Source organism: Malaclemys terrapin, chromosome 9 (assembly GCF_027887155.1).
Source record: "Malaclemys terrapin pileata isolate rMalTer1 chromosome 9, rMalTer1.hap1, whole genome shotgun sequence".
NCBI lineage: Eukaryota > Metazoa > Chordata > Testudines > Emydidae > Malaclemys > Malaclemys terrapin.
The window spans coordinates 91,955,394-91,970,198 of NC_071513.1; the positions used below are offsets into that span (position 1 = coordinate 91,955,394).

Consider the following 14,805-nt stretch of genomic DNA (forward strand, 5'->3'; position numbering starts at 1 on the left):
CCCCCCAGCATCCCATCATGCTGTATGGATTCCCTGTCCTGGTGGTCCTGTTTCCTGCGTTTAAAGCCTGGAAAAATAAAGGGGGAGGAAGCTGGGGAAAGTGGTCAGATAGACCAACGGGTCTGGGGAAACTTTCAGTGGCAGAGGCTCTCAGCCGCTGTTGCTGCTGCTTCTCCTCACTCACGTGCATCTCAGTGTCTTTGGTGCACGTCACATCTGACGTCTGGGCCCTTCACCCTCAGTGCTGCCACCACGCCGCTGCTGGCCAAGTCTAGAGCCAGGAGAGAGGGAGTGTGAGAGAGACACGAGAGAGGGAGAGAGAGCGCGAGCAGGACGCACACGCATACACACACATACGCGCGCGGGATCCCCCCAGAATCCAGGCCCCACTGTGAGGGAGCAGAGGAGGAAGGGAAAGGGAGGCACGTTGCTGATTGGTTAACCTGCTCCTCGTTTTTGCACAGGCAGCAGCAGCGTGCATGTTGCACAGCTGTGGGTCCCTGTGTGTGTGTGTGTGTGTGTGTGTGTGTGTGTGTGTGTGTGTCTACAGGTAGCAGCAGCAGCATCGGGAGAGAGAAAGCAACTCAACTGCAGCAGCTGCACTGGCTCGGATTTGGGAGGCGATTGCTCACTTTGCTGACGGATGTATAGCTAGGAAAGATTTATCCAACCATCCCGTTTGTGCTCTTTTCACGCGTTTCTCCAGTGTGGCGTTTTGGCTTCTAAATCTCCCTGGGAATTTTGTATTTTGCATCAGGTTTTTTTTTGCATTCCTGCTAGGAAATCCGTGGATACGTCTTGCTTGCCAAGTTTGTAGTGACACCTCTCTGATTCCCCCTCCCCCCCCTTTTTGGATATATTACAGTACCCGTTTGTATGTAGACATATATATGATTTTGCCTCTTTCAAGAAAATGGGAATTCTTTGGGGAGCGAATGGATACCGAAGAGGACAGTCATAACATTCTTCTTTTGAGCCTATAAAAGACGCGCATGAAGAAATTGCTTAAATTCAGCTTCACATTGAGTACGTCGAAGTACTTATGGTTGCAGATCAGGTGCAAACGAGCAGTAGTGATAAGGTAAGGGTGAGCTGTTTGAGGCCACAGCATTTGCTATGGGTTACCAATAACTTCTTTTTCAGAGCAGCTGGGCTGATCTCTTTGCTTTTTCTGTGCAATCCCCTCGTCCTTTTGAGTTTTTATAATGCAGATGGTTGCTTTCTTCCGTGAATATTGATATTCGCAGCTACTTGCATCGCTATATCTAAGAGTTTGTTGGTTGTGCACATGTTTGGAATATATTTGGTAACTGTTTTAAAACACCCACCTTCTGTTTTAAAATAAATCTCCTGATAGCACTTTCTGGAGCAGGGCAGTATTTCTGAAAAGCCCTGTGGAAAATTGCCCACAAAAGCCTTTATTTGCATTTAAAAAGGAAAGATAAGTAGTTAAAATTCCCCAGGGGAGAACTCGACAGTGGAACAACAACAACAACAACAAAAAATGCAGGTTCTCCCTCCACTAAAAGCAAATTAATTGAACTGGGAGGTTCATCTTAGCAAGAGTTACCAAGAGGAGACTGAATCGCGGATGTTAGGGTTCAGATGGGAGGATAAGGGGAATCTTTCTGCGGTGTGTGCTCAATCTCCATGAGTAACCAACACGTTTCCTGCTCCAGCCCAGACTCTGGTATGTCATTTCAGTCTGAGGGACTTTCTTTTACCAGTGTCAATCCGCCCTGCTGCCCGCCGCCTTGGCGATTTGGGAATTCTTGGCTTCCCCTCCGGTGGCTCCCTAAATCTCATCTCCTCTAAATCCCCCTTCCTCCGTTGTTTGTTCATCGCTGAGATTTCTGCGGCTCCCCCTCTTTCTCTCGTATGATCGCTTGACCCCTGAATGTCCAGTGGCTGCTGTGTGCGTCTGTGCATGTGTGTACAGGGGAGAGCTAGCCGAGGGGTGTGTGTGTGTGTGTGTGTCTGTGCGGGCGAGGAGGGATTCATCAAGAGAGTCAGGAAAAGCCTCGGTGGGCGAGAGACCGACGCAAGGCGAGTGCTGGGGCCGCCGCAGCCTCAGTGCGGCGCGCTCGCTAGTGAGTTGCAGCTTTGCAGCGCGGAGAAGGAGCCGGAGACAGAGCCAATGGGTAGCGGAGATAAAGGAGAGCCAGGAAAGGCCGTACTGGGGAGGGGGGATACCCACAGGGAGGAGGCGAGGGAAGAGATCTGGCCACAAAGGGAAGGCGAGATCGCTCCAGCTCCAGCACACACGCGGAGAAACCGCATTCTGCCCCTGCCTAGTCTCCACGCTCTCCTGTTGGGTAGCCCCGTCCCTCCCCATTTACACTAATCCGGCATGCACCCCCCCTAAAGTTTATGCATTTCCTTTTGAAGCCCCTGTAAGGACAAGAGTTCTCTCTCCCCCCCCCCCCCCAGCCCTCCCGGCTCGGGTAGTTCTCAGGCACGCTGCATTATTAGGCAGTTACCTTCCTTCTCCCCCAGGAATGTAATCCAAACATGTAAAATGTTCTGTACGGGCCCAGCAGCATGTGTGGTGGGGATGATGGAAAAGCACCTGCCTTGCATGTTAAATGAAATTGGGTTGTGACTTTGCACCGACTGGACATTCATTCTGGGCAGAGCTGTGCTATCAGGGCATCATTATACCTGGGGGTGGGGTGGGACTCGGAATACTGGCCCGCTCTTCAGTCTCAAACACTAGAGATTTCTCTCGGTCTCGATCAACTTGCTCTAATTATTTTTGTTTCTCCAGGTCCTATTTAATGATACACATGGCCCTTGAGGAGTAAGAATTTCAGTTAGCAGCCAACTGTAGAAATATTCGGCTTTTTATGGGATTTAATGGTTTTTTACTTTTAAAACAAAGAAATCTATGAATGCTAACAATACAGCAGTCTATAAAGAATCTAAATAAATTGTGTTCTAGTATGGGTAACTTTAGCCTTTTGCAGCATCCCCCGAATAACTAATTACACTCAGCAATTACTAAAAGGTTCTTGGTAATAAAGGTGTCCTTAACAAAAGGTGGATGTTTCTTTCTGTGGGTCTCACATTGTATGGAGTTCAGTGAATAGATCTTGATTTTAGACAACCATTGTAATCTAGCAACAGGCCAGCCTACAGAGAAGAGTTTATTTGGAAATAAGGGTAATGCCTGACCATACCTTTTCAGCGTTGTGATATTTACATTGTCCTTGGCATAGACAGGAGCTGAAGTCCAGCTAACAGCCTGTTTCAGTGACTTACACTGAAAGAAGAAGGTAATCATCACTCTGGCCTTCTGATTACATGTTTTGATTAAAAGAAGTAGTAAATGTTTTTTGTAAGCTTGCTGATTCTGTCGTTAGCTTTTCCAATCCTCTTAAATATAAGCAGGCGCTGTGGTGTTCAGTCTTCCAGCAGAATATATTAATGCTCCTGCAGTGCTGAGGGGAATCTCCTTTTTCATGTTATCCCTTTCCCTTGACTTTATTTTCACCTTTTTCTTTATTCATTGATTGGGTTTTTTTTATCCATCATTTGCATTTAGGATGTATCCAAAATTGAAATAAAAAATTAAAGCCACTCTTTTGACCATTGGGAACTCACTATTGTAGAAGAATGAAGCCTGGCTGTTTTAAAAGATTGCTCAAGCACAAGACTTGAATTTACCTACGTTTCCCTTCAGTTCTCTTTAGTAATCTTTAAAACAATCTGTAGCTGGTGGTAGAGACAACACTTGTAAATAAGGCGACTTTGATTATTTATTTTAAGTATATCTCACACAGTGTTCAATTGGAATTCCATTTCATGTTATTGACAAATCATTGTGGAAAAACATGATTCCAAAAGTAGGTTCAATTCATCATATGGTTCTCTGGGCTACTATTGAACGTAATATAATTAGTCAAAGAAACGGATTTTTTAATCAAAGCATTACCTTGTATTTTTTCTGTAAAATGTGTATGTGCAGATTCTGATAACATTGTCTTCAATGGGACTACTGGCAGAGTAAGGAAGAATAAGGATTTCAGAATCCATTTCATGATTTATATGGTGGCAACATTTTTTGGCTTACCACATTTTCTCTGACACTTCTTGGATCAAAGTTTTAGAACTTGTATTAACCTGAATGCTCTCAGAAACATTGGGCCCAAACCTGTTGTCCTTACGACTGGAAGGGACCAAAGAGTTTTTTTCAAAATGAGTTACTATGCAACCCACTGAACTCCAAAAAAAGCTAGCCACCCTCTTTTAACCTCACTGGTTTAAAAAAACAACAACAACAACAAAAAATCCCCACCCCTATCCTGCAGTGAGGGCAGGTTTATTTTTAATTCTACTCTTTTAATTTCCTTCTTTTTAACTTCAGAAATATTTAGCAATATTAACTGGTTACTTGTAATGGGCATATCCATCTGAGCTTCACATTGTTAAGCTTGCTGTGGGGTTCTTTGTTCTACATTTGCCTGTGATTTAATTATGGAATCATGAAGTCAGTGTTTGCAGAACTTTGTTGATCATTTTAACTTGAACATTCCTTGAACATTCAGACAATCACTCTATCTGCTGCAACAAGACTAGATTTCAGTGGTACATATGCTGTGATGATAACCATTCCTAAAGTGAAAGTCAGTTCCAGGCAACTGCTCAAGTTCATAGGTCAACATAGTACTTCATTACTGGATAGAGAACATTGCTGATCTAGTGCATGCTAAATTAAATCTCTAGGCATAATTTCTGGTAGAGGTAAAATATAGTTTCCCATTTTGTTCTTGTTGTTAAGTTAGCACTGGGAACATCTTTTAGAGGAAGAACAATATTACAGGGACCTGATATGAGTAACATCACAGGATGGAGTTATTTATACCCTGCACTGCGAGTTCTGGGCCCCAGGTTTTTCATTATCAAATACATTGATTTGTTGTACCTATGTTCAAATGGTTACTAATAATACTTGGCACTTACATAATACCTTTTATCTGAAAATCTCCAAGTGCTTTACAGTTGTGGGTAAGTATCGGTATCCCCACTTTTGTTGATGGGAAAATAGGCCCCCCAAAAAGTAAGTGATTTATGGAAGGTCAGACAGCAATTCAGTGGCAACTGTAAATAGAACTCAAGTTTCTTGACTTCTGGTTCCATGCACAACCCACTAGGTGGAAGTTAAACATTTGGAAAAATTGCAAATATTGCAATATATAGGACAGATCTGGAGAAGGAAAGCAGTGAATGATACAGGACAATGAAATGGTACCTTCTCCAAAATAGACTTATTTGAAAGAAACATGGAGATGGGAAACATGGAGCCAGAACACCCCCCCTTGCAGACATCTTGCAAAACTCCCACTAAGGTTACAAGATCCCAAATTGGCCTCACCATTCTATCAATAGGCCAGGGAAGTGCAAGGGGCGGATAAACCTGGTTTGAGCAAGAGAGAGTGCGTGATATGGAAGCCATAGATAATGTGGCCTCCACCATATGGGACAACAGAAACCTTTCAGACATTCATATTCCCCCACCTATCTGGGTAATACTGATGGTTTGCATACTATACTGGCAGTGGTATCCCCATTGCAGTGGGGCAGTTCCAACTCTGCATATGGGGTCTTTATGCCATTGTGGTGTTACGAGTGAATACTAATCTGGCAGCACTAATCTTACTTTTTGCTGTAGAATTTTATTCTTTGCCCTAGCTCATCCTCTAGTGGCTTGTCTGCACAGAGGATAACAGCCTATTGCTGCTGCCAGCTAATGGAATTACTCCTTTTAACTCATGTATTACAGGTCTGGGCTTTGCAAGCTGAAAGTCCGGGGTACAGACTCTGCCGATGGCGGGGTCCTTACCGTAGTTTGCTGTATGACTAAACAAACTGGCCTACCAGTGTCTTCCATAACATACGCCACAGAGGGCCAAAATGCTGACATTCATTCTAAGAAGGGCAATTTAAGTGGGGTCATACATTTTGTCAAACAACAGATTTAGGATTTTGTAAGTGCTGATGAAGGGAATAAGATTCTGCTTTTGATTATAAAATAGCTTGGAAGTAGGGAGAGATCAAATTGTTTTAAGACTGTCCATGTTCCCTGAGGACAATTATGCCCAAAATCATATTGTGCAACCCCCTGAGAAATGGCGACACCCGAGCATGATGTACACATGCACACACGGAAGACCCTTTGTAAAAATTGAGGAAAAAATGAAGAGAAATGGTTTTATTTCTTCTTCAAGTATGTTTCCACCTCAAAATGTAGTTCCGAAATGAAAGCCTCAGAGTATGTCCTCTCCTGAAAAAACAAGCAAACAAAGGAAGGGAGGAATTACGTGGTTGGTGTGTATGCTGGCAGAGGAGTCAGAGGTCTTGTCCCTATGGAGTAGAGACCTTTCCTGAACAGATAATGGGACTGCTATCAGAGAACCCATGGAGGGTAGGCAAGCTCATGCATCTGCAGGTGGGAGGAAGGAGACAGAGCTAGGGGAAGGAAGGTGGTGGAGAGCATGAAGAGTCAAGCAGGGAAGGTGAAAGTAGAAAGAAGGGAGAACAGGAAACAGGGAGGAAGCTGGAAAGAAGATACCTGACTGGAGAGAAGATTACATAGCCAGCATTTATTGGTGATCAGATTGCTACTAATTGAATATAATAGCTACTAATTGAATATAATTAGAAAATTCTTCCTGGTCAATATCCATTATTTGTTGGAGGCACACTGATATTTGTGAAGTGGCTTGAAACAAAACTAGTTCCAACTCAAATGTAAAACCTGAGTCCACATTGTATTACACTGTTTTATGTCATGTGGCTTCATTGATTTTTAGCATAAAGCAGGAGTGAAACTATGGAAAATCAGGACCATAGCTGCTAAATATCTTCACTACTGTTGGCCAGTGAGAACACGAGGTTTCCCAATGCCGTTTTATAATATACAGTATTGAACTAGTCAGAACTAGTTAGACGTGTTAGACAGTTTCTCATATCTATAAACTCATTATATGAAAAAGGGATAAATAGCAGGAATACCAATAGTAGCACCTATGTTTACACAGTGTAAGAAAAATTAAGCCATCTGAAGGATGCTTTTTAGAGGGTTTTTATATTTTCATAATGGAACTGCCATTATTTTTAACTTAAAATAACTGAATACTCTTAAATACCAGCTCTTTTTATTTAGTTAGGGTCTGATCCTCTTCCCATTGAAGTCAATGGGAGTCTTTGTGTTGAATTCTGTGGGAGCTGGATCAGGTCCTTATTAGGTTACAAGTTAAATGTATGTTGCCTCCTCCTCCCCAACCCACATGGTGGAAGCATGGTCACAGGATGAGAGGAAAAGAGTCAAACTACCCACAGCACTGCCTGGTTATCCAATGGAACTACTATATCATTCTGCAGGGACCTATATAGGCGTGCAGCAGTTCTCCAAAAAGGGCCATATTTTTGGAGTTTAATGTACCCACTTTACACATACCCCATCATATACCATTGAAAGCTTATTTTATGTCTGTTAGATGAGGTATGATGTGGAGCTGTCAAATGGTACCATAAGCCCGTAGGTAAGGTGAAACAATGGTATCCAAAATAAAAGTGTCATTTTTTTGCACAGTTCCAGGAACACTACAACATGACTATGACTACCCGTGTTACCGTTTATATTAATTTCAACACCTTAATGTGGTGTTTATTGGTCAAACAAGAACAATGTTGCTACAAACAACAATGTAGTAAAAGATTTGTATTGGTTTTGCATGGGCAAGCTTTCCTCCCCCCAGAAATGAAGCTTTTTAGCACTGGCAAAAATGGTGACTATGAACATTTTGCAATATACCAACATGAAATGTTTTCGTATCTCATTGTCAATTGTTAAAGTATCTCACAAGTGATTTTTATATTTTCAGTTGAAATTTACTGACCAGAGTGCACACATAGTGAAGGTTGTGCACCAGTAACAGTAGATGGCATGCCCACGGTTTGTACTGCATAGTGGGAAGATATAAATGTATGTGAATTCCTATTGTAATGCTTCTCCATTGGTAAGCTTTTGTATATACAAGGTAGCATTTAGAAGGTTTTAATTTGTAATTGCCTATGCATGTCTATGCAGCCTTTGAAATATTCTAGAAGCTAGCTTTTCAATTCAGTGACACTTATGCACAGGTCAGTATGTGTTAGAGATAAGACACATATTCCTATTATGAATATGCAAAAGCTGTCAGAGAAAGAAGTGGCCTAACAAGAAGTAGTGATGAAGACAAAGTCCACGTACAAGTCCTTGCCTCTGCATTAAAGAAGGATGAAGAGCATGTTATAGCTCTTATCAGCCATGTCATCAACAATATGAAAAACCCATTTGATCCAGAATTACAGCCAAAGATGCTTAACAACATATCTACTGGACTTTATGTAACATCAGATGTACAATAGTCTCGGATGAAAATAGCAGATGTTGGTGAAAAACAAATGGTGAGATTTGTGAGAGGTTCACTTGATTCTGATGGGACACGTAGCTTCTCCAGGCCAGTTAAGAAATCTGGCATCAAAATATTTGCTGAGCAAATTAAGTCTGGCAAGAGAGGGACAGTCACAGCAGCTATCAGTTCAGAAATTGTTTTCCACAGAGCCCTGCCCTTAGCAAGATGCAGAGATGATGTTTCAATGGCAACTGTTCCTAGTCACCCATTAGGATCTGTGCCTATGGCCCTCTTCCATGCTGATGAAACAAGGAGAAGAGCAGACAAGGCTTAATTAGGGCATCAGCTGGAAGCTGAAGCTGAAAGAATCCATGAGCTAAAAGCATTCAACAAAGAAACCACAGGGAACGCCAGAGATGCCATGGCTGCCATACAAATGATGGCTAGAGACAAATTCCACACATTTGATGAATTGGCTGCTGTGTACTTGAGGCAGGTCCTACAAGGATTTGACAAAATTAATTCTGTAATCAAAGACCTTGACAGATATCACAACAGTAACTGTGGAAAAATGCAGAAAGACAGTGCAGGGCAAGATCTAAGGTTGAATGCAAGAAATACCAGGTAATTGATGGATGACCCCTGCCTCCATGGAAAAAGATTCTAAACATGGCATCCAAGAAACAGTCACTTGTAAAATTCCTCTGTGAATATATGATTCAGATTGCACCTGGGAGCATGGGAGCACACCCAACACAAACACTCCTTCTTGCTGGAGACTTTTCCAGTGGTGCAAAGTTCATCACCAGTAGAGGTGTGAAGAAGCCCAAGACTTCTGCAACACTCAAGAGGAAGTGGACAGAAGGACGCTTCTGCATGCTGCATATGCCATTGTGGCTTTTGTGTCTTTTGGTGTCAAAGGACCCATAGTAATTAGGTTACCTAATACAGATGTTTTGATCCTTGCTGTTCACTAATTTCCAAAAATGGAACACATAGATTACATGTGGATTGAAACAGGCAGCACCCCCAGCACAACTGACAAGCATCACTTCAGACCTGGGCATACCATTTGTGACACATTCACTGCTGACATCTGCAACATACATCCTGCTGCACACACATTAACAGAATGTGACTGTGCCATCCCCATTTCATAGTTGGGGGGAGGAAATCTGTGTTTATTGTTGTCAAAACTTCTTAGGGTATGCACAGTGTACCTTAGATGGCACGTGACCAGGATTCATCACCAAATTTTGGTCTGATGGTTGTATCATTGGCTTCCCCGGCCCTGGCTGAGTACTGATGGGGAATACAACAGTGAATGCTGATCCATGCCCCCCATTGTCAAAACAAACAGAGCTAAAATTTTTATTAAAGCTAATGTTAAAAAAATTATATAGTACACAGGTTAAGAAAAGAGTGTCTGTGCATCTAGATATAGCTTAGATTATAGACAAATACAAAGTTTGTTTTAAAAGTCATAAGATACATATAGTGCATAATCAGCAATAACCCAAATTTAGGTGAATACATTTAACAATACAGTTTAGATATTAGCATCCAAGTATTTGGGTACATCACTCATGAAAAGTTATACGGAGAGTTGGTTGTGGAAAGCAAATACAGCAATGAGTGAAGATTGTCCCTCAGTAATTGAGTATTTAGGGTAGATTGTCCATTTAGAAAATACAATCCATAAAGGAAGTATTTCAGTTACTTTCCTGATGTCTCATTGGCACTCCAGCTCATCCCTCCTGGTATTGCCGATGTCTGAGGATGTCCTTTGACCACCTGATGGTGTCTGACACCATGAGTTGTCGCATCAGCCGAGCATAGTGCTGACCGATTTTGCATTCTCTCAACATTCGCTCATTACTGGTGTCCCATGCACCCAGAGCTCCGACCATCAGCATGTGTGTCTGAACCTCGTAACCCCAGCTCTCAAGGTTTCAGCTAGAGGAGCGTATTTCTCCACTTTTCGAGCTTGGGCACCGTGGAAGGCGGGGGTCCTGTTCTTGAAGGACACTGTGACGTTCACCATCAAGATCTTGCCAAATTGGGAGAGACAGACAAGCCTCAATCTCTGCAGCAAGGAAGTTGGCACACAATGCTGTATGACCAGAGCAAGAAAGAAAAGGAAACCTACAAAGATCTGAATTGCTTGCACCTCTGTCTTGTCATCAAAAAGGACAAGTCACTGGCCAAACTCCGATCGTGTGACAGTTTTGGAGAGTATGGCAAAAGAGCATCTTGGCAAACAAAGATTTGGATGCCTTTGTACATAGGTGAACCAGATATAGGATCACCATTGCAACATGGGTGGTAAAATATGCATGGTGAACTAATGGTGAATAAGATGATGATGATGATGATGATATTGCCTAGAAGTGTAATCAGTGATACCTGCACTCATTTATTGGTAGATTTTTGTTTTACTCTTTAGATTGCTGTTGTGATGCTTTGAGGTCACAAAGAAATCCAATGTTATGTCTTGAAATAATAGATAGAGACACTAAACTAACAGAAATGAATGCAGATATTTCAAAGTGGTCATTTTAATGTGTTGAGGGTGTCATTGTTTATTCCTGTTTCTATGGTAATGGCACCACTTGACAGCTCCACGTTGTACCTCATCCTAAAGTAGACATAATAAGTGTTCAAATGAAGTATGATGCGTGTGTGTGCATGATCTGTTTCTTAATATTTCATATTGTTAATTACCAAAACTCAGTAAAGGTAAAGTTAAGAGAAACAAAAGCAAGTGTATGCTAAATCTTATAGGCCCTGCATGAGCTGGCGGTATTTTATTTGACTATTTCTGTCTCTTCTTTTTGTTCAGCGTTCCTACTGCAGAATTAACTTATCTTTTATTTTAGTAAAGCCTCACCTCCAGCTGAGATGTATTCAATTTTTATATTCCATTAAGAAAAAAATCTGAACTAGGAAAAAAACCGCCGAATGCCTCCAATTAAGCATGTTTATTAGAAAACTAAAGTTAAAAGTGGCTGAACAGCAGATGAAAGCCGTAGCCAGCTGGCAATTTTATTGTTAAAATGGCAGTACAATGAAAATTGAAGTTTCTCAGTTATGGAAGAAAAGCTATTCACTGGACTTATTATTATTTACTATTTGTAGTCCAGAGCACTCAGAGGCCTCAGTCTGAATCAGCACCTCATTGTGTGAGGTGCTGTACGAACCCACAATAAAAGACAATCTGTACCGCTTTCATTCTAAGGACCTGTTCCTGCAGTGAGCTCTGGGGCAAGCGGACCTCTGCACTGACACAGAGATCATTGCAGGCTCATGGCCTAAATAAATAAGGTAAAGGGGGGAGAAATAGGCTGCAAACATACTAGTAGAGTGATCAAGACAATGGGTGGCAAATCTCCTTGGCATGCAAAGGAATCTGAGCATGTGGGGGCAATTTTTTTGAATCACGCAATCAGAGACTCCCTGGACAACCTAATAGCTTTGATATACTCCTCTGTAAATGTATATTCTATACCAGTGGGTCTCAAACTAGGGCTGCCGCTTGCTCAGGGAAAGCCCCTGGCGGGCCAGGCCGGTTTGTTTACCTGCCGCGTCCGCAGGTTCAGCCGACCGCGGCTCCCACTGGCTACGGTTCGCCATTCCAGGCCAATGGGGGTTGCAGGAAGGGTAGCCAGCACGTCCCTCGGCCTGCGTCACTTCCTGCAGCCCCCATTGGCCTGGAGCAGCGAACCGCAGTCAGTGGGAGCTGCGATCGGCCAAACCGGCGGATGCGGCAGGTAAACAAACCGGCCCAACCCGCCAGGGGCTTTCCCTGATCAAGCGGTGGCCCTAGTTTGAGAACCACTGTTATATTATATGATACTGTACTGTATCAAATATTATACACACAGTGGGCCTGATTCTGATATCAGTTACACCAGTGTAAATAAGGAGTAACTTCAGTTAAGTCAGTGGAGTTAAACTGGTGTTAATACAGTTTGTGGGATTAGAACGAGAGCCGTTCTTTTTAGAGTGCAACTTTGTTATATATATGTACCTGTAATCTGATATGAAAACACGTATATCTAACTCTGACTTTCTGTGTTTCAGTTGTTTGATTCTTCAGACACAGCAAGCTGAATATAAAAAATTACAGTAACGTCTAAGTGCAACCTGCCTTGAGCAACCATTCAAGAGACAAGTGATATTTAGTTGCCAAGTAAAGGTGGTTTTTAATTACAGATTGAACAAATTGTACGGGAAACCTTAATTTAAATTGGTTGTTTAAGACAAGAGACTGCCGACTGAATGGGGGCCTTTACTGCAACTAATACTTAAGTAAGGAGTGGTTTCCAGAAGAGTCAAAAGCAGTTGATTTCATTGTTCTTGGCTCACACCTACTCTGCTTTAGTCTTGTGACTCTTATGCTTTTGTATGTATGATTATTAGGAGAGAAAAAACACTCTATCCTTCAAGTTTTATTGTTTTCGAGTATAGATAAGTTCAACAACATTATTGTAAATTTCATGTCATTCTTTTTATTTTCCCCACAAGTTTTATGTGACACTTCCATAAAAATAATGGCAGTCTTATCTGGAATCTACTTGTAAACGGTGGAGAAAATTCTACAAAGAATCCTGAAATCCTCTCAGTATTGTATAAACTACCATGAATTTCCTGTGAGGGTTGAGTGCTTTATAAAAGAGGCTGATTGAACTAAAAGCTCCTGGTTCCATATTACTTTCCCCTCTCTTTCCCCCCCCCACCCCAAAAATCTTTTAAGATGAAGTTCAGGTCTGGATCCAAACTTTGTGGCTTGAGTTCACCTTCACTCGTTGGTAGATGACATTCTTTTCACACCCTAAAATATTGTGTAAAATGAAGGATAAAAATATTACCAGAAAGAGACACGGTCTCCAGAACTGAGAGTCAGGAACTCTTTCAATCCTTTCAATTATTGCTTTTGCCTCAAGTCGTCTGAGCGGCACAGTTCCTTCTTTGTTTCCTTCCTGCTACAGGGTGATGTAACTTCTTGCAAGCTTATACCAATATCAAATTATAACAAACCCACATTGACTCAGGTGGACTGGTTGGCACTGACTTGGGTGGGCAGAGAAAAGCTTGGCCCATTCCCTGTCCTTTCTCCACCCATTCCTCATCCACCTGCTCTGGGTAGGGGAGTAACAAGTGCATTGCACCTGCGTCCTCCTGTAGGCCTGTTCCCAAGGTCTTAACCTGCACATGGGCCTAAGGGCGAAGAGAGGGTGGTCTTTTACCCCTTACACTCCTTCATGGCTGTGTAGGCCAAGACTCAGTCTCTCTTTGTTAATTTCCCATCAGTGAAAGGACTACCTTACAGAGGTTCTGGATGTAATTAGTCTCCGTAAAGTTCTTTTGAAGATGAAAAGTGCAATGTTAATTATTCTTAAAATTATTATGCATAAATCTTGTGTCATTTAAAATAAATAAGTGTTGACCTACTGTTTGTGATGGGATGGATAAACTCCACCCTGGAGAGAGTCAAGGGGGCAGGAACAACTCTGGGCCTGGGAAGCCCCACCCCAACAGGCCCGTTGGGCATTCTCCAGTTGGAGGAGTGAGGGACATAAAAGGGAGTCTCTTCAGACCAGCAGGGTGGCAGGCAGAGAGAGGAGGATCTGCAGTCGCAGCTGCAGAAGGACTATGCCAGGAAGACATCCCCAAAGGGAGGTCTACTACATGGAGCTGGGACTCTCTAGCCTCTGAGACCCATGGATCAGATTGCCAGGGACAACTACCATGACATGCCCTGATGGTGGGGGCCTTATCTTGCCCAAGAGGGCCCCTGGGTTGGAACCCAGTGGAGTGAGGGGGCCTGGGTTCCTCCACGCCTGTGCTGCTAGGTGGTGCTGCTACCATGGGCTGCCTTTTTAAGACCATGGGAATTGCACATGGAGGGCTTCCAGGATTGTGACTTGCTAGATGATACTTTTATTTGAAAATAGCATCTATCTCATCCGTTTCCAAGCATGTTTCTTTCCAAACTATTATGTATGAAGGAGTAGCTGCTTGCAAAATGTTGAAACATTAAATAAATTAAGAAAAGAAAAGATGTAGTTATAACTAAATGGAGAGTCAAGTCCCAAGGTTCTTGCGATACAAATCTCAATTTACCCAAAATTTGGGGTGAGAGGGTTGGATTCGATGTGATCTAGGCACATATCTAGCTATGACATACAAACAGAAACATCCAGCATACTTATGTCCTACATAGATGTAAGCACATTTCCATGAAATATGGAGCCTCTCAGCTGGCAAGTAGGATTCTTTAGAATATAATAACACAAAAAAAACCCCCCAATCCAGAATGATAATAAGGAATGGTAATGGAAATGTTGACAGGCCCTTTACTATCACAGAGCTGTGTTATGTGTTGTTTTAATCTTCCTTGTCA

At 42.4% G+C, this 14,805-nt stretch overlaps 1 protein-coding gene across 2 annotated transcripts in view; it reads left to right on the forward strand.

The window, feature by feature from the left end:
* Positions 1–546: 546 nt before the first annotated feature.
* The window catches only part of NLGN1 (neuroligin 1), a 595,801-nt gene continuing 581,542 nt past the window's right edge, over positions 547–14,805 (forward strand). Inside the window, exon 1 of one of the 2 annotated variants that reach the window (XM_054040478.1) lies at positions 547–1,081. The gene's annotated coding sequence lies outside the window, so the exon portion shown is untranslated. Of the gene's footprint in view, positions 1,082–1,628; positions 1,691–14,805 lie in introns of those variants that run through there. The other variant, XM_054040480.1, reaches the window with a different exon arrangement.